The sequence below is a fragment of the Bos javanicus genome, chromosome 4, assembly GCF_032452875.1.
Source record: "Bos javanicus breed banteng chromosome 4, ARS-OSU_banteng_1.0, whole genome shotgun sequence".
Classification (NCBI taxonomy): Eukaryota; Metazoa; Chordata; class Mammalia; order Artiodactyla; family Bovidae; genus Bos; species Bos javanicus.
The window spans coordinates 73,099,646-73,124,724 of record NC_083871.1 but is presented as its reverse complement, the minus strand read 5'-3'; the positions used below and the strand labels follow the sequence as shown (position 1 = coordinate 73,124,724).

The 25,079-nt window shown below is 37.9% G+C and overlaps 1 long non-coding RNA gene and 1 other non-coding gene across 7 annotated transcripts in view; both read right to left on the bottom strand.

The window, feature by feature from the left end:
• Positions 1–25,079, bottom strand: part of LOC133246262 (uncharacterized) — a 508,266-nt gene that overhangs the window by 471,248 nt on the left and 11,939 nt on the right. The window lies entirely within an intron of this gene.
• Positions 7,623–7,729, bottom strand: LOC133246994 (U6 spliceosomal RNA). The gene has a single exon (XR_009736234.1). It is a non-coding gene; the product is annotated as a U6 spliceosomal RNA (small nuclear RNA).

Genomic DNA, 25,079 nt, shown 5'->3' with positions numbered 1-25,079 from the left:
AACATAGGCAAAACACTCTCCGACATACATCACAGCAGGATCCTCTATGACCCACCTCCCAGAATATTGGAAATAAAAGCAAAAATAAACAAATGGGACCTAATTAACCTTAAAAGCTTCTGCACATCAAAGGAAACTATTAGCAAGGTGAAAAGACAGCCTTCAGAATGGGAGAAAATAATAGCAAATGAAGCAACCGACAAACAACTAATCTCAAAAATATACAAGCAACTCCTACAGCTCAACTCCAGAAAAATAAACGACCCAATCAAAAAATGGGCCAAAGAACTAAATAGACATTTCTCAAAAAAAGACATACAGATGGCTAACAAACACATGAAAAGATGCTCAACATCACTCATTTTCAGAGAAATGCAAATCAAAACCACTATGAGGTACCATTTCACGCCAGTCAGAATGGCTGCGATCCAAAAGTCTACAAATAATAAATGCTGGAGAGGGTGTGGAGAGAAGGGAACCCTCTTACACTGTTGGTGGGAATGCAAACTAGTACAGCCACTATGGAGAACAGTGTGGAGATTCCTTAAAAAACTGGAAATAGAACTGCCTTATGATCCAGCAACCCCACTGCTGGGCATACACACTGAGGAAACCAGAAGGGAAAGAGACACGTGTACCCCAGTGTTCATCGCAGCACTGTTTATAATAGCCAAGACATGGAAGCAACCTAGATGTCCATCAGCAGATGAATGGATAAGAAAGCTGTGGTACATATACACAATGGAGTATTACTCAGCCATTAAAAAGAATACATTTGAATCAGTTCTAATGAGGTGGATGAAACTGGAGCCTATTATACAGAGTGAAGTAAGCCAGAAGGAAAAACATAAATACAGTATACTAACGCATATATATGGAATTTAGAAAGATGGTAACAATAACCCGGTGTACGAGACAGCAAAAGAGACACTGATGTATAGAACAGTCTTATGGACTCTGTGGGAGAGGGAGAGGGTGGGAAGATGTGGGAGAATGGCAATGAAACATGTAAAATATCATGTAGGAAACGAGTTGCCAGTCCAGGTTTGATGCATGATGCTGGATGCTTGGGGCTGGTGCACTGGGACGGCCCAGAGGGATGGTATGGGGAGGGAAGAGGGAGGAGGGTTCGGGATGGGGAACACATGTATACCTGTGGCGGATTCATTTTGATATTTGGCAAAACTAATACAATTATGTAAAGTTTAAAAATAAAATAAAATTGGAAGAAAAAAAAAATAAAAAGACACTGGTCAAAAAAAAAAAAATCTAATAAATCAGAAAACAAGCTTTCAGAAAATATATTAGATGTACCTGTATATATATATTTAAATTCTTGCTCAATTAATTCTTCTTCAGTTGTCAAAGGGATTTTTTACTTTTCTGGATTTTTGACTTTTCTAGATTTTTGTTTGTATAGTTTCTTTTTCTGAGCGAACTTTGAAAAAATAAGATGCCATTTAAAAAATCATGGTGAAAACATTCCAATATTAAATTTACTAACCCATAACCTAAGAACTGAATCATATCCTATATAATCTGTATACACAAACATTTGATGATTCTGTGATTTGTCCACATCAGTGAGGACATTTTTGCACTGACTCTGTATATGTACAATATGTCTTCATCTTATGCACAGAGCTTGCTTTCTCTGTTTTTAGTCTATGCATGGGAATGCACTTAGAGGTATTTTCTCCTCCTCCTCCTACTTTTCTCTATCTCCTATTACTCTTTCTCCTTTCCAGATTTGAGATCAGTTCTAAAAATTCATACCCATTTCCAAAATCCTAGCCATATTTCTAGTTTAAAAAAAGAAATCTGCAATTCTCATATTTGGTAAATCTGTGGTCTTTAGAATTAATTCATATTCATAAAAATGACTTTCTTTTATTGGACACATATATTACATACCATTGCAAAAATCTAGAAAGGCAGGCTATTCATATTTCCATGCTTATAGATGATGAAAAAGAAACTGGCTTAGAAAGGCTGAAAAAATTGCTCTACATCTCACAGTTAGGAAGTAGAAGAGCTGCCATAAGTTGCAAAGCCACTAATTTAACCACTATGCTGTCCTGCCTCCAGACAGATACCAGATACGAGTACTAAAGGGATGCCTGACCCTAGTTCTTCATTAACATTCATCCAACTAAAGGGAACATCATGATTTTATCTCCTCTTAACATATTAATTACAAGGTTGTTTAAGTCCTTTAAAATATTAAATATTTAATTAGTCCTATTACAGCATCTCCCTGAGGCGAATGGTTAGCCTGCATAATTGTTATGTTGGTTAAAAAGAAGAGCAAAAGGAAGTTTGAGCATAAATTAACAATAATAAAACAGACCATTACATTCCATGCCTGTAGATTAACATGGATAACTTGCATCAAATAAAATTGTAAGGTGATTATTAAGATCAGTCTTTACAGATGACCTTCATCATTACACTTTAACTGGGTCTCCAAGCATCCAAACTGACCAGTCATTCCATTAAATATAAGGTTACCATTCTCATCTATTATTTCTCAAAGTGTCCACCAAAGACTGCATCTGGATCACCTGGGAATTTTGTTTAAAATGGAGATTTTGGAACTCACATGAATTATCTTTCTGCCCTTTTAGCAAGTATTTCCAAGTGATTCTAGGGTAAAATATCAACCAGTTTTTATAGGACTATATCCTTATTTGTAATAAAAATGCACAAAATATTATTTCTACTTAAGTAAGGGTTAAGAGAGTTAATTCCTTTACCAGTCTGGGAACACCTTGAGATTTGAGTCCTGCTTTGTTCAATAATTATGCCACTGTTCAGCAAATGATTTAAGCTGAATGAACTTAAACATGGTTGACTGGATTTTTCATTTTTAAAAACTCTGCCTTCAGCAGACTATATACATACCCACGTAGTCATAGTTTTAAATAATCATCCATAACAGTTAGGGAAGATACTGAGATTTGCTTCTTTTGTTACAGGGTTTCCAACTAACCTATATGCTCTCAAGAATTGGTTTCTTCCATTACCTCATCAGAAGAGATTTGCAACAGTGAGTTTCCTTAAATAAAAGAAAAATGCCTTTCACAATGGGATATCAACACTCCTGCCGACATGCCTGGTATTCTAAGCCTCCTTGAACCAATAGCAGAATATTTTGTTACTTAACACACTCATCTGAAAATCCAGGCTTTACTGCCAAAAAACCCACTTCCCATATACCTAATGCAAGAGGGAGGCTCAGTCCAAAGGACATTTTAAGTTACACATTTAGATAAAGCTCTCAAGCTTATGTCATTGTATTCAGCTGTTTAATCATCAAGAAGCAATATACTATCATCATACTATTTTCATTCCATGCCCAAAATCACTTCATGAAATCTAAATTTCATGACTTTTAGCATTTATTGAAGACTAACCTAAAGAATATCAATAACCTCAGATATGCAGATACCACCCTTATGGCAGAAAGTGAAGAGGAACTAAAAAGCCTCTTGATGAAAGTGAAAGAGGAGAGTGAAAAAGTTGGCTTAAAGCTCAACATTCAGAAAACAAAGATCATGGCATCTGATCCCATCTCTTCATGGGAAATAGATGAGGAAACAGTGGAAACAGTGTCAGACTTTATTTTTGGGGACTCCAAAATCACTGCAGATGGTGACCACAGCCATGAAATTAAAAGACGCTTACTCCTTGGAAGAAAAGTTATGACCAACCTAGACAGCATATTAAAAAACAGAGACATTACTTTGCCAACAAAGGTCCGTCTAGTCAAGGCTATGGTTTTTCCAGTGGTCATGTATGGATGTGAGAGTTGGACTGTGAAGAAAGCTGAGAGCTGGAGGATTGATGCTTCTGAACTGTGGTGTTGGAGAAGACTCTTGAGAGTCCCTTGGACTGCAAGGAGAGCCAACCAGTCCACCATAAAGGAGATCAGTCCTGGGTGTTTATTGGAAGGACTGATGCTGAAGCTGAAACTCCAATACTTTGGCCACCTCATGCGAAGAGTTGACTCATTAGAAAAGACCCTGATGCTGGAGGGAGGGATTGAAGGGCAGGTGGAGAAGGAGATGATAGAGGATGAGATGGCTGGATGGCATCACCGACTTGATGGACATGAGTTTGGGTAAACTCCGGAAGTTGGTGATGGACAGGGAGGCCTGGCGTGCTGTGATTCATGGGGTCGCAAAGAGTCAGACATGACTGAGCGACTGAACTGAACTGAACTGAACCTAAAGAAAAGTACATTTTAAAATTCTTTTCATTTTCTTTTTAAAAAATATGACATTATAGATTATGTTACATTATGGCCTTCTATACAAAGAGATACCTAATATATTCTTCTTAGTATTCAGTAGCAAGAAAATGTGTTTCTCTCCAGATGAACATGAATGATTATATTCATCCTGCTTTGACAGCTCGGCAGCCTCTTATATTTCCCTATTTGACTTCACTGCCCAAAAGAAGAGAATTAAATTCAGTTTTCAATGGTAATAACTAATTCATTTCATATGCATGATATAAGTATGTTTTAACTTCTGAAACTTGTTTCTATGATTTTTCCTTTTATCTTGTCGTATGTTAAGTGGGTTTCATCATTGAAACTAACTTTTAGTGTTTTGAACGACAAGGAAAAAGTCAACTGTTTTCAAGAATTAAACAAGCAAAAGTAAGTCTGGCAAGGAATGTGACAAGAAGATTACCTGGATACACAGAAAAATCAAGCAGTTAGGAGAGAATCAATATTTCTTGTTTTATAGTCACAAGGTCATTTTAACTAACGATAATACCACCAAAACAGATCACTACGAAACATCACAGAAGCCAGCACTACACCTGACCCTTGTCAGACTAGCTGAAAGCCAGATGCAGAAGCAAAACAGCTGAAGGATAACGAACTATAATCTAATTTGTAATTAGGTAAAAAGCACAAAGGCCCAAAGATGAAAAGCATCTTAAATAGAATGTTTTCAATGTCTGATATTTAACTGCCTGCAAGTTTTTTTAAGAACCATACATCCCATCTCAAATTTTCATGCAAACATAAGTCACCTGATTATCTTAAAATGCAGATTCAGACCCCATAATATAAGCACCCAGGATTCTGCATTTTAATATTGTCCAAGGAGACACTGAGACAGCTAGTCCAAGGACCACACTGAAAACATGCTGCCTTTAGAGCTAGCCGTGACTGAATCCATCCCAGCTTTACCACTTAAAAGCTGTAACATTAACCGAGTCCTTTAACATCTCAGACCTTCAGTTAGGCTATCAGTTATGTGAGGATAAAAATATCTACCTTGTATAGCCCATGGGAAGATTTAAAATGATAACTGCATGGTCCAGTAAGACCCTTGATAGATACTATTTTAGTGAGAGGGCTGTCTTTACTATGACAGAACACCACTGTTAGGGAAAACACTGACTGAAACCACCCACCACGGCCAGTCAAGACAGTAGCCACATGCATCACTTATCCTTTTTTTTAAAGATTTTTAAAATTTATTTTTAATTGAAGGATAATTGCTTTACAGAATTTTGCTGTTTTCTGTCAAACCTCAACATGAATTAACCACAGGTATACATATATCCCCTCCCTTTGAACCTCCCTCCCATCTCTCTCCCAATCCCACCCCTCTAGGTTGATACAGAGCCCCTGTTTGAGTTTCCTGAGCCATACAGCAAATTCCTGTTGGCTCTCTATTTTACATATGGTACTGTAAGTCTCCATGTTACTCTTTCCACACATCTCCCTCTCTCCTCCCCTCTCCCCATGTCTATAAGTCTATTCTCTATGTCTGTTTCTCCACTGTTGCCCTGTAAATAAATTCTTCAGTACCATTTTTCTAGATTCTATATATATATGTGTTATGATATTTATCTTTCTCTTTCTGACTCACTTCACTCTGTATAATAGGTTGTGGGTTCATCCACTTCATTAGAACTGACTCAAATGCATTCCTTTTTATGGCTGAGTAATATTCCATTGTGTATATGTATCACAACTTCTTTATCCATTTATCTGTCGATGGACATCTAGGTTGCTTCCATGTTCTAGCTATTGTAAATAGTGCTGCAGTAAACAATGGGATACACATGTCTCTTTCAATTTTGGTTTCCTCAGGGTATATGCCTAGGAGTGGGATTGCTGGGTCATATGGTGGTTTTATTCCTAGTTTTTTAAGGAATCTCCATACCATCTTCCATAGTGGCTGTATCAATTTACATTCCCACCAACAGTGCAAGAGCATTCCCTTTTCTCCACATCCTCTCTAGCATTTATTGTTTGCAGACTTTTTTTTTTTAAACTTTACAATATTGTATTCGTTTTGCCAAATATCGAAATGAATCCACCACAGGTATACATGTGTTCCCCATCCTGAACCCTCCTCCCTCCTCCCTCCCCATACCCTCCCTCTGGGTCGTCCCAGTGCACCAGCCCCAAGCATCCAGTACCGTGCATCGAACCTGGACTGGCGACTCGTTTCATACATGATATTATACATGCTTCAATGTCATTCTCCCAAATCTCCCCACCCTCGCCCTCTCGCACAGAGTCCATAAAGCTGATCTATACATCAGTGTCTCTTTTGCTGTCTCGTACGCAGGGTTATTGTTACCATCTTTCTAAATTCCATATATATGTGTTAGTATACTGTATTGGTGTTTTTCTTTCTGGCTTACTTCACTCTCTATAATAGGTTCCAGTTTGATCCATCTCATTAGAACTGATTCAAATGTATTGTTTCTAATGGCTGAGTAATACTCCATTGTGTATATGTACCACAGCTTTCTTTATCCATTCATCTGCTGATGGGCATCTAGGTTGCTTCCATGTCCTGGCTATTATAAACAGTGCTGCGATGAACACTGGGGTACACGTGTCTCTTTCCCTTCTGGTTTCCTCAGTGTGTATGCCCAGCAGTGGGATTGCTGGATCATAAGGCAGTTCTATTTCCAGTTTTTTAAGGAATCTCCACACTGTTCTCCATAGTGGCTGTACTAGTTTGCATTCCCACCAACAGTGTAAGAGAGTTCCCTTTTCTCCACACCCTCTCCAGCATTTATTGCTTGTAGACTTTTGGATCGCCGCCATTCTGACTGGCGTGAAATGGTACCTCATAGTGGTTTTGATTTGCATTTCTCTGATAATGAGTGATGTTGAGCATCTTTTCATGTGTTTGTTAGCCATCTGTATGTCTTCTTTGGAGAAATGTCTATTTAGTTCCTTGGCCCATTTTTTGATTGGGTCATTTATTTTTCTGGAGTTGAGCTGTAGGAGTTGCTTGTATATTTTTGAGATTAGTTGTTTGTCAGTTGCTTCATTTGCTATTATTTTCTCCCATTCTGAAGGCTGCCTTTTCACCTTGCTAATAGTTTCCTTTGTTGTGCAGAAGCTTTTAAGTTTGATTAGGTTCCATTTGTTTATTTTTGCTTTTATTTCCAATATTCTGGGAGGTGGGTCATAGAGGATCCTGCTGTGATGTATGTCGGAGAGTGTTTTGCCTATGTTCTCCTCTAGGAGTTTTATAGTTTCTGGTCTTACATTGAGATCTTTAATCCATTTTGAGTTTATTTTTGTGTATGGTGTTAGAAACTGTTCTAGTTTCATTCTTTTACAAGTGAAAAATATGGAACGCTTCACGAATTTGCGTGTCATCCTTGTGCAGGAGCCATGCTAATCTTCTCTGTATCGTTCCAATTTTAGTATATGTGCTGCCAAAGCAAGCACTGTTTGTAGACTTTTTGATGGTGGCCATTCTGACTGGTGTGAGGTGATATCTCATTGTGGTTTTGATTTGCATTTCTCTAAAAATGAGCAATGTTGAGCATCTTTTCATATGTTTGTTAGCCATCTGTAAGTCTTCTTTGGATAAATGTTGGTCTAGGTCTTTATCCCACTTTTTGATTGGCTTGTTCGTTTTTCTGGTTTTGAGTTGTATGAGCTTCTTGTATATTTTGGAAATTAATCCTTTATTAGTTGTTTCATTTGCTATTATTTTCTCCCATTCTGAGGGTTGTCTTTTCACCTTGCTTATAGTTTCCTTTGCTGTGCACAAGCTTTTAAGTTTAATCAGGTCCCACTTGTTTACTTTTGTTTTTATTTCCATTACTCTAGGAGGTGGGTCATAGAGGATCTTGCTTTGATTTATGTCATCGAGTGTTCTGCCTATGTTTTTCTCTAAGAGCTTTATAGTTTCTGGTCTTACATTTAGATCTTTAAACCATTTTGAGTTTATCTTTGTGCATGGTATTAGGAGGTGTTCTAATTTCATTCTTTTACATGTAGCTGTCCAGTTTTTCCAGCACCATTTATTGAAGAGGCTGTCTTTGCCCCATTGTATATTCTCTCCTCCTTTGTCAAAAATAAGGTAACCATAGATGAATGGGTTTATTTCTGGATCTTGTGCCATTGGTCTATATTTCTGTTTTTGTGCCAGTACCATACTGTCTTGATGACAGTAGCTTTGTAGTATAATCTGAAGTCAGGAAGGTTGATTCCTCCAGCTCCATCCTTCTTTCTCAAGACTGCTTTGGCTATTTGGGATCTTTTGTGTTTCCATATGAATTTTGAAATTTTTTGTTCTAGTTCTATAAAATATGTCATTGGTAATTTGATAGGGATCACATTGAATCTGTAGATTGTGTTTGGTAGTATAGTCATTTTCAAAATATTGATTCTACCCAGGAACATGGAATATCTCTCCATCTGTTTATGTCACCTTTGATTTCTTACATTACTGTCTTATAATTTCCTGTGTACAGGTCTTTCATCTCCTTAGGTAAGTTTATTCCTAGATATTTAATTCTTTTTGTTGCAATAGTGAATGGGATTGATTCCTTAATTTCTCTTTTTTATTTTTTCATTGCTAGTATATAGAAATGCAAGTGATTTCTGTATTTTGATTTTGTATCCTGCAACTTTGCTAAATTCACTGATTAGCTCCAGTAATTTTCTGATACTATCTTTAGGGTTTTCTATGTAAAGTATCATGTCATCTGCACACAGTGAGAGCTTTACTTATTTTCTGATCTGGATTCCTTTTATTTCTTTTTCTTCTCTGATTGCTATAGCTAGGACTTCCAGAACTATGTTGAATAATAGTGGTGAAAGTAGACACCCTTATCTTATTCCTCCTTTTAGGGGGAATGCTTTCAGTTTTTCCCCATTGAGAACAATGTTTGCTGCAGGGTTATCATATATGGCCTTTACCATGTTGAGGTAGGTTCCTTCTATGTCCATTTTTTTAAGAGTTTTAATCATAAATGGGTGAGGAAATTTGTCAAAGGCTTTTTCTGCATCTATTGAGACTATCATATGGGTTTTATCTTTAAATTTGTTAATATGGTGTATCACATTGATTGATTTGCATATATTGAAGAATCCTTGCATCCCTGGAATAAACCCAATTTGATCATGGTGTATGAGTTTTTCGATGTATTGCTGAATTGTTTTTGCTAAAATTTTGAGGATTTTTGCATCTATGTTCATCAGTGATATTGGCTTGTAGTTTTCTTTTTTAAAAAAAATATTTATTTTAATTGGAGGTTAATTACTTTACAATATTATAGTGGGTTTTGCCATCCATTGACATGAATCAGCCATGGGTACAGATGTGTCCCCCATCCTGAACCCCGCCTCCCACCTCTATCCCCATCCCATCCCTCAGGGTTGTACCAGTGCACTGGCCATGAACACCCTGTCCCATGCATTGAACCTGTACTGGTGATCTATTCACATATGGTAATATACATGTTTCAGTGGTATTCTCTCAAATCATCCCACCCTCACCTTCTCCCACAGAGTCCAAAAGTCTGTTCTTTATATCTGTGTATCTTTTGCTGTCTCGCATATAGGGTCATTATTACCATCTTTCTAAATTACATATATCTGCATTAATATACTATATTGGTGTTTTTGTTTCTGACTTCACTCTATAGTAGGCTCCAGTTTCATCCATCTCATTAGAACTGATTCAAATGCATTCTTTTTAATGGCTAAGTAATATTCCATTGTGTATATGTACCACAGCTTTTTTATCCATTTGTCTGCCAATGGATATCTAGGTTGCTTCCATGTCCTAGCTATTGTAAAGAGTGCTGCGATGAACATTGGGATACACGTGTCTCTTTCAATTCTGGTTTCCTCAGTGTGTACACCCAGCAGTGGGATTGCTGGGTCATATGGCAGTTCTATTTCCAGTGTTTTTAAGGAATCTCCACACTGTTCTCCATAGTGGCTGTACTAGTTTTCATTCCAACAGCGTAAGAGGGTTCATTTTTCTCCACAACCTCCCCAGCATTTATTGTTTGTAGATTTTTTTTATCTCAACCATTCTGACCAGCATGAGATGGTACCTCATTGCAGGTTTGAGTTGAATTTCTATGATAATGAGGGATGTAGAGCATCTTTTCATGTATTTTTTAGTCATCTGTATGTCTTCTTTGGAGAAATGTCTGTTTTGTTTTTTGGCTAATTTTTTATTGGGTCATTTATTTTTCTGGTATTGAGCTGCATGAGCTGCTTGTATATTTTTAAGATTAATTCTTGGTCAGTTTCTTCATTTGTTATTATTTTCTCTATTTCTGAAGGCTGTCTTTTCAACTTACTTATAGTTTCCTTCGTTGTGCAAAAGTTTTTAAGTTTAATTAGGTCCCACTTGTTTATTTTTGCTTTTATTTCCATTACTCTGGGAAGTGGGTCATAGAGGATCCTGCTGTGATTTATGTCAGAGAGTGTTTTGCCTGTGTTTTCCTCTAGGAGTTTTATGGTTTCTGGGCTTACATTTAGATCTTTAATCCATTTTGAGGTTATTTTTGTGTATGGTATTAGAAAGTGTTCTAATTTGACCAGTTTTCCCAGCACCACTTGTTAAAGAGACTGTCTTTTCTCCATTGTATATTCTTGCCTCCTTTGTCAAAGATAAGGAGGATTTATCTTTGACTAAATAAATGTGTGGATTTATTTCTGGGCTTTCTATTTTGTTCCATTGATGTATATTTCTGTCTTTGTGCCAGTACCATACTGTCTTGATGACTGTAGCTTTGTAGTATAGCCTGAAGTCAGGCTGGTTGATTCCTCCAGTTCCAATCTTCTTTCTCAAGATTGCATTGGCTATTCAAAGTTGTTTGTATTTCCGAACAAATTGTGAAATTATTTGTTCTAGTTATGTGAAAAATACTGTTGGTAGCTTGATAGGGATTGCATTGAATCCATAGATTGCTTTGGGTCAGTCAGTTCAGTTCACTTGCTCAGTCTTGTCCAACTCTTTCTTACCCCATGGACTGAAGCACGCCAGGCCTCCCTGTCCATCACCAGCTCCCGGAGTCTACTGAAACATGTCCTTTGAGTCGGTTATGCCACCCAACCATCACATCTTCTGCCACCCCCTTCTCCTCCTACTACTGTGGGCAAGAATCCCTTAGAAGAAATGGAGTAGCCATCACAGTCAACAAAAGAGTCCAAAATGCAGTACTTGGATGCAATCTCAAAAGCGACGGAATGATCTCTATTCGTTTCCAAGGCAAACCATTCAATATCACGGTAATCCAAGTCTATGCCCAGACCAGTAATGCTGAAGAAGCCTGAAGTTGAATGGTTCTATGAAGATCTGCAAGACCTTCTAGGACTAACACCCAAAAAAGATGTGCTTTTCATTATAAGGGACTGGAACGCAAAAATTGGGGTAGTATACTCATTTTCACTATATTGATTCTTCTGATCCATGAACATGGCATATTTCTCCACCTATTTGTATCATCTTTGATTTCTTTTATCAATGTTTTGTAGTTTTATCTATATAGGTCTTTTGTTTCTTTAGGTAGATTTATTACTATTTTATTCTTTGCATTGCAATGGTGAATGGAATTGTTTCCTTAATTTCTCTTTCCCTTTTCTCATTGTTAGTGTATAGGAATGCAAGGGATTTTTGTGTTGATGTTACATCCTGCAGCTTTACTAAATTCATTGATCAGCTCTAGTAATTTTCTGGTGATGTCTTTTGGGTTTTCTATGTAGAGGATCATGTCATTTACAAACAGTGAGAGTTTTACTTCCTCTTTTCCAATATGGATTCCTTTTATTTCTTTTTCTTCTCTGACTGCTGTGGCTGAAACTTCCAAAAGTATGTTGAATAGTAGAGATGAGAGTGGGCACCCTTGTTCCTGACTTTAGGGGAAAGGCTTTCAGTTTGTCACCATTGAGGATAATGTTTGCTGTGGGTTTGTCATATATGGCTTTTATTATGTTGAGGTATGTTCCTTCTATGCCTGCTTTTTGGAGGGTTTTTATCATAAATGGATGTCGAATTTTGTCAAAGGCTTTCTCTGCATCTATTGAGATAATCATATGGTTTTTATCTTTCAATTTGTTAATGTGATGTATCACATTGATTGATTTGTGAATATTGAAGAATCCTTGCATCCCTGGAATAAAGCCCACTTGGTCATGATGTATGATCTTTTTACTATGTTGCTGGATTCTGTTTGCTAGAATTTTATTGAGGATTTGTGCATCTATGTTCATCAGTGATATTGGCCTGTAGTTTTCTTTTTTGTGTGTGTTGTCTTTGTCTGGTTTTGGGGTCATGGAGTTGGTGGCCTCATAGAATGAGTTTGGAAGTGTTCCTTCCTCTGCAATTTTTTGAAATAGTTTTAGAAGGCTAAGCATTAGCTGTTTTCTAAATGATAGAATTCTCTTGTGAAGCCATCTGGTCCTGGGCTTTTGTTTTTGGGGAGATTTTTGATCACGGCTTCAATTTCAGTGCTTATAATTGGGTTGTTCATAATTTCTATTTCTTCCTGGTTCAGTCTTGGAAGATTGAACGTTTCTAAAAATCTATCCTTTTCTTCCAGGTTATCCATTTTATTGTCATATAGTTGTTCATAATAGTCTCTTATTTCTTCATTGTCTGTTGTAAACTCTCCTTTTTCATTTCTAATTTTGTTGATTTGATTCTTCTTTTTTTCTTGATGAGTTTGGCTAAATGTCAGCTTTGTTTATCTTCTCAAAAAAAACAGCTTTTATTTTTATTAATCTTTACTATTGTTGCTTTAATTTCTTTTTCATTTATTTCTGATCAGATCTTTATGTTTTCTTTCCTTCTACTAATTTTGGGGGTGGTTTTTTTTTGGCTCTTTTTTTTTTTCAGTTGTTTTAGGTGTAAAGTTTGGTTGTCTATTCGATGTTTTTCTTGTTTCTTGAGGTAGGATTGTATTGCTCTAAACTTCCGTCTTAGAACTGCTTTTGCTGCATCCAACAGGTTTTGAATTGTCATATTTTCATTGTCATTTGTTTCTAGAAATTTTTTTATTTCCCTTTTCTTCAGTAACTTGTTGGTTATTTAGAAATGTGTTGTTTAATCTCCATGTGTTTGTGTTTCTTACAATTTTTTCTTGTAACTGATATCTAGTCTCACAGTGTTGTGGTCAGAGAAGATGCTTGATATAATTTCAATTTTCTTAAATTTACTGAGGTTTGATTTGTGACTCAAGATGTGGTCTATCCTGGAGAATGTTCCATGTGTACTTGAGCAGAAGGTATATTCTTCTGCATTTGGATGGGATGTCCTGAAGATATCAATAAGATCCATCTCATCTAATGTATCATTTAAGACTTGTGTTTCCTTATTAATTTTCTGTTTTGATGATCTGTCTATTGATGCCAGTGGAGTGTTAAAGTCCCCTACTATCATGTGTTACTGTTAATTTTTCCTTTTATCTCTGTTAGTGTTTGTCTTACGTATTGAGGTGCTCCTATATTTGGTACACAGATATTTACAATTGCTATGTCTTCCTTTTAGATTGATCCCTTGATCATTATATAGTGTCTTTCCTTATCTCTTGTAATTTTCTTTATTTTAAGGTCTATTTTGTCTGATACGAGTATTGCTACTCCAGCTTTCTTTTTCTTCCCATTTTCATTGAATATATTTTTCCATCCTCTCACTTTCAATCTATATGTGTCTTGAGGTCTGAAGTGGGTTTCTTGCATATATGTGGGTCTTGTTTTTTATCCATTCAGCCAGTCTGTGTCTTTTGGTTGGAGCATTTAATTCATTTATATTTAAAGTGATTATTGATATATATGTTCCTATTGCCATTTTCTTAACTGCTTGGGGTTGATTTTGTAGATCTTTTTCCTTCTCTTGTATTTCTTGACTATATAAGTCCCTTTAACATCTGTTGTAAAGCTGGTTTGGTGGTACTGAATTCTCTTAACTTTTGCTTGTCTGAAAAGCTTTTTATTTCTCTATCAATTTTGAATGAGATCCTTTCCAGGTAGTTATCTTTGTTGTAGATTTTTCCCTTTCAGTACTTTATATCCTGCCATTCCCTTCTGGCCTGCAGACTTTCTGCTGAAAGATCAGTTGTTAAGCATATGGGGTTTCCTGTGTATGTTACTTGTTGCTTCTCCCTTGCTGCTTTTAATATTCTTTGTGTTCAGTCTTTGTTAGTTTGATTAGTATGTGTCTTGGTGTGTTTCTCCTTGGGTTTATCCTGTATGGGATTTTTTGTGCCTCTTGGATTTGACTATTTCCTTTTCCATGTTGGGGAAATTTTCAACTATAATCTCTTCAAACATTTTCTCATACTCTTTCTTTTTCTCTTCTTCTTCTGGGACCCCTATAATTCAAATGTTGGTGTGTTTGATATTGTCCCAGAGGTCTCTGAGACTGTCCTCAGTTCTTTTCATTATTTTACTTTATTATGCTCTTCAGAAGTTATTTTCACCATTTTATCTTCCAGCTCACTGATCCATTCTTCTGCTTAATATATTCTGCTATTGATTCCTTCTAGAGTATTTTTAATTTCAGTAATTGTGCTGTTTGTCTCTGTATGTTTATTTTTAATTCTTCTAGGTCTTTGTTAATTGATTCTTGCATTTTCCCCATTTTGTTTTCAAGGTTTTTGATCATCTTTACTATTATTATTCTGAATTATTTTTCAGGGAGTTTGCCTATTTCCTCTTCATTTATTTGGACTTCTGTGTTTCTACTTTGTTCCCTCACTTGTGCAGTATTTCTCTGCCTTTTAATTATTTTTTTTTAACTTATCATGTTTTGAGGTCTCCTTTTCCCAGGCTTCAAGGAATGTTGAATTCTTTCCTCAAAAATGGTTGAATTCTTTCTTCCTTTTGGCTTCTATCTTCCTGAGGTTGGTCCAGTGATTTGTGTGAGCTTCTTATAGGGTGAGATTTGTGCTGAGTTTTTGTTTGTTTTTCCTCTGATGGGCAAAGCTGAGTGAGGTGGTATCCTGTCTGCTGTTGGTTGGGTTTTTATTTTTGTCTTGTTTGTTGTTTAGATGAGGTGTCCTGTACAGGGTGCTACTGGTAATTGGGTGATCCTGGGTCTTGTATTCAAGTGGTTTCCTTTGGTGTGATTTCTTACTATTTGACACTCCCTAGGGTTAGTTCTCTGGTAGTCTAGGGTTTTGGAGTCAGTGTTCCCACTCCAAAGGCTCAGGGCTTGATTTCTGGACAGGAATGAATATTCCACAAGTGGTTTGTTATGGCACTATGAGATTAAAACAAATAACCAAAAATGAAAAACCAAAGATGAACCCCAGACAAATGGCAGTTACAAAATCAGACATATAATAATTAAAATAATGGAACATACACATATTCATATATACCCATGCTGCTGCTGCTGCTAAGTCACTTCAGTTGTGTCTGACTCTGTGCAACACCATAGACGGCAGCCCACCAGGCTTCCCCATCCCTGGGATTCTCCAGGCAAGAACACTGGAGTGGGTTGCCACTTCCTTCTCCAATGCATGAAAGTGAAAAGTGGAAGTGAAGTCGCTCAGTCGTGTCCAACTCCTAGCGACCCCATGGACTTCAGCCTTCCAGGCCCCTCCGTCCATAAGCAAAGTGCAAACAATCCAACAAAAATAAAGTACAGTAGATTGACCTGGTGAACAAAGGAAATCAAAAATTATATTTACCAGTTGAGAGCAAAACTAAATAAAGCACAAACTGAAAAACAAAACTAATGCAAGTTGCCAAGTGGGGAATAAAGCAATGAAAACAAATCTAACAAATATGTTGAGAGGAAAGGAAAGAAAGAAAGAATAGATATGCAAAGTTAAATAGGGGTAGATATGGAAGATTTGTATACATTAAAGATTAACTGAAAGGGGAAAAAAGCCATAGGAAAGGCAAACAAAGGAATAAATGTAGAAAAAAATATAGTAGGTTAATAAATTAAAAATTAAAATTATAAAAAAGAGAAAAGAAAAAAATGAAAGAAGAAAGAAAAATGGGGAAAAAGGAAAACCCCACAGTACTGCAAAAGCCCAATGCAGAGGCAGAAGTTTATAACAAAAATAGAACATTTGACTGAATATACACATACACATACACACCCATAAGCAAAATCAAAAGTGTCCAACAAAAAATACAATAGATTGACCCGGTGAACAAAGGAAACCAAAAATTATATCTATCAGAACAAAACTAAATAAGGAACAAACTAGAAAACAATACTAAAGCAAGGTGCCAATTGGGGAATAAAGCAATGAAAATATGTTGAGAGGAAAGGAGAGAAAGAAAAGATAAAAGGAATAGATATGCAAAGTTAAATAGAGGTAGATGAAGAAGATTTATATATGTTAAAGATTAACTGCAAGGGGAAAAGAACAGTAGGAAAAGCAAACAAAGGAATAAATGTAGAAAAATAATAATTGGTTTAAAAAATTTAAATTTAAAAAAGAGAAAAGAAAAAAGAGAGAGAGCAAGAACTCCATAGAACTGCAAAAGCCTAATATAGAGGCAGAGGTTTATGACAATAAAAAATGTGACTGAGAAAAAAAAATCTCAAAAGCTTAATTGGATTTCTTAGTGCCAAAAAAATTGACAACTACAACAGAGGGAGAAATGGGGCGGGGGGGATGGAAATCCAAAAGAATCTACAGAACAAATCAAAAAATAATAAGAATAAGAAATGTTTTTCTTAAGTCACTGCTGTCAGAGTCCTTTCACTCACTGGGAGTCACAGTCCACCTCACCTCTCTAGGATGCCCTCCAACACTGTGCTGATCTCTGGACCTCCTGTGGGGGCAGCTCAGATTCTAACCTGGTCCTACTCCTGTGTGTTCTTGCCTCCAATGTCCACAGCTATCAGAACTAGTGTGTTTTCTTTTGTGGGAGCTCTCGATGGCCTTTTATATATTCCAGAGACACAGAGTTTGCCTAGTTGATTTAATCTGCAGTGTGGATTTAATCTGCAGCTTGTACAGCTGGTGGGAAAGTTTTGGGTCTACTTCCATAGCCACACTGCCTCTGGGTTTCTATTGTGGTTTTATTTCCACCTCTACATGTGGGTCTTCCATGGGGGTTTGCTCCTGAGGATGCCCTGGAGGACTTGGGTTTGCCCCTGTGAGGATCAGATGTGGAGGTGGTGCAGCTGCTTGGGTCACAGGGGTTCTGGCAGCATCAGGTACTCAGGAGGGTTGGCGGCTAGGGCAGCAGGAAATATGGTTCTCTAGAAGGGTATGGTAAACAGTATTGGTCAATATGCTTCAGTATTCTTGCCTGGAGAACCCCCTCTCTGACAGAGAAGACTGGCAGGCCACAGTCTACAGGGTCGCAAAGAGTTGGACACGACCGAAGCGACCCTGTGTGCATAGATGCAAGATATTTTTGCCTGTGGCAGCTCTGCCCCAGTGAGAGTTGAGTGTGAAGGTGGCATAGCTGTTTGGCTTGTGGGGACCCTGGTGGCACCAAGTGTGCAGGGACACGGACTGCTTCCGCCACAGGAGTTATGACCCTATCAGAGTCTTTTTTCAAGCCTCTTGTAGCTGGCGATCAGAAAGCCTCTATGGCCAATCCTTCTCCATAACTTCACCCGTTCAGACACTTAGAGGGCTCCCTTGCCCAGGGTTGCCTCTGTTGTTTTGCATGTCAGGCAGAGAGGGGGCCCCCTGGCTGGGGTCCTACCCTGTAGTTCAGTGCATCAGGTATTTGATGGGCCAGCCTATTGTTCAGTTCTTGATGCTGGCATGTGGGGAGAGAAAGGCTATAGTGATGGCTCCATCCCCTACACGTGACTTAGCAGTATCGCCTTGCTTCCATGGCTGCCTGGCATTTCCCATGAATATCTCCTCCCTCACATCCCCTCAATCTGCCTCTCTGCAATCAACAGCAGCCCTCACTCTGGGATTGCTCCACAATCCCTAAACTCCAGCTCCTAGCTACTGTGTTTTCCAGGGAACCAGTGTTCCTGTCTGGGGTATGTATGGCTACGGCGAGGACTGTCTGATTCTCATTCCATTTAGGCTGCCACAGATCAGCTGTTTCACTCTCAGCCTTAAATGTTTCTCCTCTGACTCAGACAATTGCCCCAATGTGGGGCTTGTACCCATGCTTAAGTTCCCCTACCCGCTAAGGGCAGGTCCAGTCCTACTAACACTCTTGTTTTTTCCCCTAGTTCCTTCGTCCTACAGAGTTTTGCGTGGTTCTATATATTCTTTTCCAACTGGTCAGGTACTCCTGTCTGCTCTCAGCTGGTGTTCTGAATGCACTTCTGTGTCTGAAGGTGTATTCCTGATGTATCCATGGAGAGAGATATACTCCATGTCCACCTACTCCCCTGCCATCTTGTTCTTCAATGCATGAGTTATCTTAAAAACAATAGGTCCTGGTAAAGAATAAAAAGCTAGCACCAACCAAAGAATTTGGGAAAAGTCAAAAGGAGAGAGGAAACGCCAGCCCGTATATCCTACTAACCTTCCAGGATCCTTCTCACTGGAATCCATCTTTGCTGAGCAATGCACATGCCACAGGGAAGGATCCTGAGTCAGAATGTTTGGCCAGAGACAACCCAGAAATTAACCCGTTTACTATAAAACCCAAGACTGTGAGCCATGTGGCAGAGCAGTTCTCTGCCCAGGTGTCCCTTCCCAATAAAGGCACATGGGTCAACACTTGTATCTCCTTGGACAATTAATTTCTGAGTGTTATTTAAGAGCCCAGTCTTGGATTCTGGAAGGGGTCTCCCTTTCCTACAACACCACCTTTAGGATTTGGAATGTTATACTTTGCATTAAAGTATGCAAGATGAAAACCTAGATTTCTTAAAATAAATTTTACACATAAAAACAGATGTGTGTGTATAAATGAAGTTACACTAAGGAAAGTTAAGTTTCACACCCCTGTATTGACTACTATATAACCAAAATCTGGTATAATACACACATGTTTATCTAATCATGTCATTGAGAAAGAAGGGCTATATATTTCAGAGAAAAGACAGGCAGCAAAGGCAAGAAATTAAACACTACTCTCAAACCCACTTTTCTTGTAATGACTCAGAGCCAAGTTGTCATTAGCACAAAATAGGGTTTGTCAACTTACACTCTTTGTTAAGTGAAGCAAGACATAAACAACAGGTAAACAAATAATTTCTAAAATTACACAAACCATATTAACAACCTCAGCAGTTAATTAAGAAATGTGTTAGTAATGTCCAGAAAACTGTTACCAATAAAGGTTTCTAACAGCACTCATGACCAATTTTTGCTGGCTTTTCAATTGATTTTTGACTTCAGGTTATATTCAGGGTCCAGGAAAATCATTTTTTTCTGCTTTGAAAAATCAAACCCTAGACTGAAGTAGACAGAAACTTTGGCGAGTTTCCTTCTAACAAGCAGAAATGGTGGTATTTTGCTACACCTAAACCAAGATGAAATCTCTAAAACTGCATTGCCAGAAGCAAAATTCTCAGGAGACTAATAATACTTTAACATTTTCTGTTCACTTGTGAATGTTAATTCTAATCTGAAAACCACCAAAATGGCATTCGTTAAAACCATATTACTACAAAAATGGGAAATTTATATGTATGGTTACTATAAAATAAAAATACTGCCAAAGAATTGGTCTCTACTGAGTTCTCTCTACACCTATTCCTTTGCAAAGTTAAATCACACTGGTGAAGCATTTCATAAAGCGGAATAAAATTATTAAGTAGCTGGTATTAGCTTCTCTGCTGCCAACGTAGCCCCGCAGGTTTTTGACAATTGTGTGCCCCTATGAATGCCCACATATGCTCAGGGAACAAGCAAATGGCCCTGGTAATGGAGGCGGACAGCAAACATTTCAGACTTCAGCATCTGGCAAAGTGGAAGAGGCTCCTGCAAAACACAACTTCTGATTGGGCCTGTCTTGCCCTTGGATCAAACATCTTACCTGGTTAAGTCTTTTGAAGAATGTTATTTGCAATGGCTTTTTTCATGATTCCAAAGAAACAAGCAAAAGAAAGGGTTATTGAAAAAGCAGACAGTTTATTTCAGAGTTATATTTTTTCACGGTGTTTTAACAGGCAATATTTAAACACAGTACTGAGAAATAGCAATATTCAAATTCATGATTCATTACTGGGACTGCTTGGTCTAAGAGAAAGGGAGTAATGAGAAAGAATATAGATTTGAAGAGGGACTAAAGCATGAAGGGGAAAAATGTGAGAAACAATAGTAAGAGCTAAAGGATATATGGTGATTTATACATACTAACTCATAGGATCTTCCTAATAATTCTATAACTCAATAAATTTTGCATTACTCCTGTTTACATCTGAGGAAACTGGGGCATAAGGTGGTTTAAGAGCTTCCATGAAGCCCCAAAGTGTAATCTCATTCCAGGTTATCTGGCTTTTATACAGTACTCTCTACCACTTCTTATTCACTGTAGTATGGCTGAGTGTCTGCAGATAACAGTGCTCAATAAATATATGCACAGTGAATGAGAAATTTCCACAATCCCTATAGCCATCATGTCCTAGACACAATGTCTCTGAAGATAGGAACTGACTTCTTCATCTGGTCCTAATCCTCAGCACCTGGCACAATACCATCCACACACAGTAGATACTCACAAGTTGTCTGATGAATGAATCAATGCAGACTCAAATAGTTATAGGTAATATGGACCATAAACAGAATCACATGGTAAAATGGGCAAGAGTGGGTACAGTTCAGTATCTTCTCACAGTTCCATAAGGTGGTCTAGAATAACAAACTCAATTCTCAATTTTATTATCCAATTTCTCCTATCCAACTACTCATAAGACATAGAACAGACATTCTAAATTCCTCTTTGCAAAAGAAAACCTTGTTTTCACGACAAATGTAACAATGGGTTCCTAAAGGAGCTCCATTTTCAAAAACATGATATGATCATTTGCACTAAAATGAAGACAACTAAGGAAATATCCAAATCAAGGGTAACAAGATAGGTACACAAACTAGTGTTTCTTAGCCCTATCTAGTGAAGTCACCTTGGTCGCAGAGGAAAGTACATATGTTCCTCTGAGACACAGCTAAAAGCAACCTGCTTGAGCATAAAACTTCATTGAGGTCTTACATTTTATCTTAAAAATTCAACATTTTTTGGTATTCTGACATATGTTTGTTTTTGTTTCACCACAAAAATAATGTTGTGATTATTTACCATTATACAATAAACTGTGGAAAATTCTGAAAGAGATGGAAATACCAGACCACCTGACCTGCCTCTTGAGAAACCTATATGCAGGTCAGGAAGCAACAGTTAGAACTGGACATAGAACAGCCTGGTTCCAAATAGGAAAAGGAGTACGTCAAGGCTGTATATTGTCACCCTGCTTATTTAACTTCTGTACAGAGTACATCATGAGAAATGCTGGGCTGGAAGAAGCACAAGCTGGAATCAACATTGCTGGGAGAAATATCAATAACCTCAGATATGCAGATGACACCATCCTTATGGCACAAAGTGAAGAGGAACTCAAAAGCCTCTTGATGAAAGTGAAAGAGGAGAGTGAAAAAGTTGGCTTAAAGCTCAACATTCAGAAAACTAAGAGCATGGCATCTGGTCCCATCAGTTCATGGGAAATAGATGGGGAAACGGTAGAAACAGTGTCAGACTTTATTTTTGGGACCTCCAAAATCACTGCAGATGGTGATTTCAGCCATGAAATTAAAAGACACTTGCTCCTTGGAAGGAAAGTTATGACCAACCTAGATAGCATATTCAAAAGCAGAGATAATACTTTGCCAACAAAAGTCCATGTAGTCAAGGCTATGGTTTTTCAGTAGTCATGTATGGATGTGAGAGTTGGACTGTCAAGAAAGCTGAGTGCTGAAGAATTGATGCTTTTGAACTGTGGTGTTGGAGAAGACTCTTGAGAGTCCCTTGGACTGCAAGGAGATCCAACCAGTCCAATCTGAAGGAGATCAGTCCTGGGTGTTCTTTGGAAGGACTGATGCTAAAGCTGAAACTCCAATACTTTGGTCACCTCATGAGAAGAGTTGACTCATTGGAAAAGACTCTGATGCTGGGAGGGATTGGGGGCAGGAGGACAAGGGGATGACAGAGGATGAGATGGTTGGATGGCATCACCAACTCGATGGACATGAGTTTGAGTGAACTCCAGGAGTTGGTGATGGACAGGGAGGCCTGGCATGCTGCAATTCATGGGGTCACAAAAGTTGGACACAACTGAGTGACTGAACTGAACTGAAGATACAAAGGTTACCATTTTTATCCTTTAGCATCCAAAACCCTGTCAAATGTGTCAGCCCATTTGAGAAACCAGGGACTATAGCATCCGATACAAACTCTTAGAAGCCCAAACATTTAGAGGCAAATTACAAATACATTAAGTGAAATATAAATATAGTGAGATATAAATAAAATATAAATACTGACCCCAAGTAAGCATAGTGGAAGTAGGATAATGTGGTGTGAGATATGGTGTCTGTGCACTTAGCAAATACCTTCCTAATCACCTTTCTAATAATCAACACCTTCTAAATAACCACATATAAAGGTAAACAAATATGAAAAGCTAATTAGGATAGCTTCTTCTCACATTCAGGAATATTCCTGCTTCTCCAATGCAATATGGGAGGATTAAAAATTCCCCAAGTGCCTAAATATACCAGTATAATTTCCTAGGTCAATAAAATGATTGGAAGTCACCAATGTCCATTCCAGGTGAAAGTAGTAAAGATTAAACACACAATTTCCTATGTTCTCTCTTTCCACATGACTAATAAAGCCATATGTTCCAAGACGGTGGAATCTTCTTCACTCTGGAAGCCTGAGTTGTCACACAGAGACAATTATCTGAGAGAGTCATACAGATGCACAGTGGACTCTAACGAAGAAATAAACCTTGGTTGGATTTAAATCACTGAGATGTTGTTACTGTGCCAAAAACTACCCTGTCCTGGCTCATATTCTCCCAGATGTTAAACAAAAAATCAAACAGATCAAGCTCTAAAAACATTAAAGAGGCCTACCTTCTTTCTGTTTTATTGGTCCAGAGCTATTAAAAAAAAAATCTGTAAGCAATATGGTTATTTGTATGCTCTGCCCAACAGATTTAGGTAAATTGGCTCAATAAACTGCTCTCTTAAAAAGAATTCTGTCAAATTGGCCATTTAGAAGTGTGTAAACAAGCAGTCAGTTGACATTTTTCAAATCACTTCAACTAGATGTAAAGGGAAAACCTATATAACACACTACAAAGTTCTCTACTGACACAGTAAATGTTGGTGAATACACTAAATACTAACTTCTACTTAATTACCAATAAATCATACCACAGTCAGTCAGTTCAGTCACTGAGTCATGTCCAACTATTTGTGATCCCATGAATCACAGCACACCAGGCCTCCCTGTCCACCACCAACTCCCGGAGTTTACCCAAATTCATGTCCATTGAGTCGGTAATGCCATCCAACCATCTCATCCTCTGTTGTCCCCTTCTCCTCCTGCCCTCAATCTTTCCCTGCATCAGGGTCTTTTCAAATGAGTCAGCGCTTTGCATCAGGTAGCCAAAGTACTGGAGTTTCAGCTTCAACATCAGTCCTTCTAATGAACACCCAGGACTGATCTCCTTTAGGATGGACTGGTTGGATCTACTTGCAGTCCAAGGGACTCTCAAGAGTCTTCTCCAACACCACAGTTCAAAAGCATAAATTCTTCTGTGCTCAGCTTTCTTCACAGTCCAACTCTCACATCTATACATGACTACTGGAAAAACCATAGCCTTGACAAGACAGATCTTTGTTGACAAAGTAATGTCTCTGTGTTTTAATATGCTGTCTAGGTTGGTATAACTTTCCTTCCAAAGAGTACCTTTTAATTTCAGGCCAGCAGTCACCATCTGCAGTGATTTTGGAGCCCCCCAAAAATAAAGTCAGCCACTGTTTCCACTGTTTTCCCATCTATTTGCCATGAAGTGATGGAACTGGATGCCATGATCTTAGTTTTCTGAATGTTGAGCTTTAAGCCAAACTTTTCACTCTTCTCTTTCACTTTCATCAAGAGGCTCTTTAGTTCTTCTTCACTTTCTGCCATAAGGGTGGTGTCATCTGCATATCTGAGGTTACTGATATGTCTCTCGGCATTCTTTATTCCAACTTGTGCTTCTTCCAGCCCACCATTTCTCATGATGTACTCTGCATATAAGTTAAATAAGGAGGGTGACAATATACAGCCTTGATGTACTCCTTTTCCTATTTGGAACAAATCTGTTGTCCTATGTCCAGTTCTAACTGTTGCTTCCTGACCTGCATACAGGTTTCTTAAGAGGCAGGTTAGGTGGTCTGGTATACCCAACTGGTCAAACAGGAGATGGTTAAAGAGGAAGTGGTCAAACAGGAGTTGGCAAGAGTAAACGTCAACATTCTAGGAATCAGCAAACTAAAATGGACTGGAATGGGTAAATTTAACCCAGATGACCATTATATCTACTACTGTGGGCAGGAATCCCTTAGAAGAAATGGAGTAGCCATCATAGTCAACAAAAGAGTCCAAAATGCAGTACTTGGATGCAATCTCAAAAATGACAATGATCTCTGTTCATTTCCAAGGCAAACCATTCAATATCACAGTAATCCAAGTCTATGCCCCAACCAGTAATGCTGAAAAAGGTGAAATAGAACAGTTCTATGAAGACCTACAAGACCTTTTAAAACACCCAAAAAAGATGTCCTTTTCATTATAGGGGACTGGAAGGCAAAAGTAGGAAGTCAAGAAACACCTGGAGTAACAGGCAAATTTGGCCTTGGAGTACAGAATGGAGCAGGGT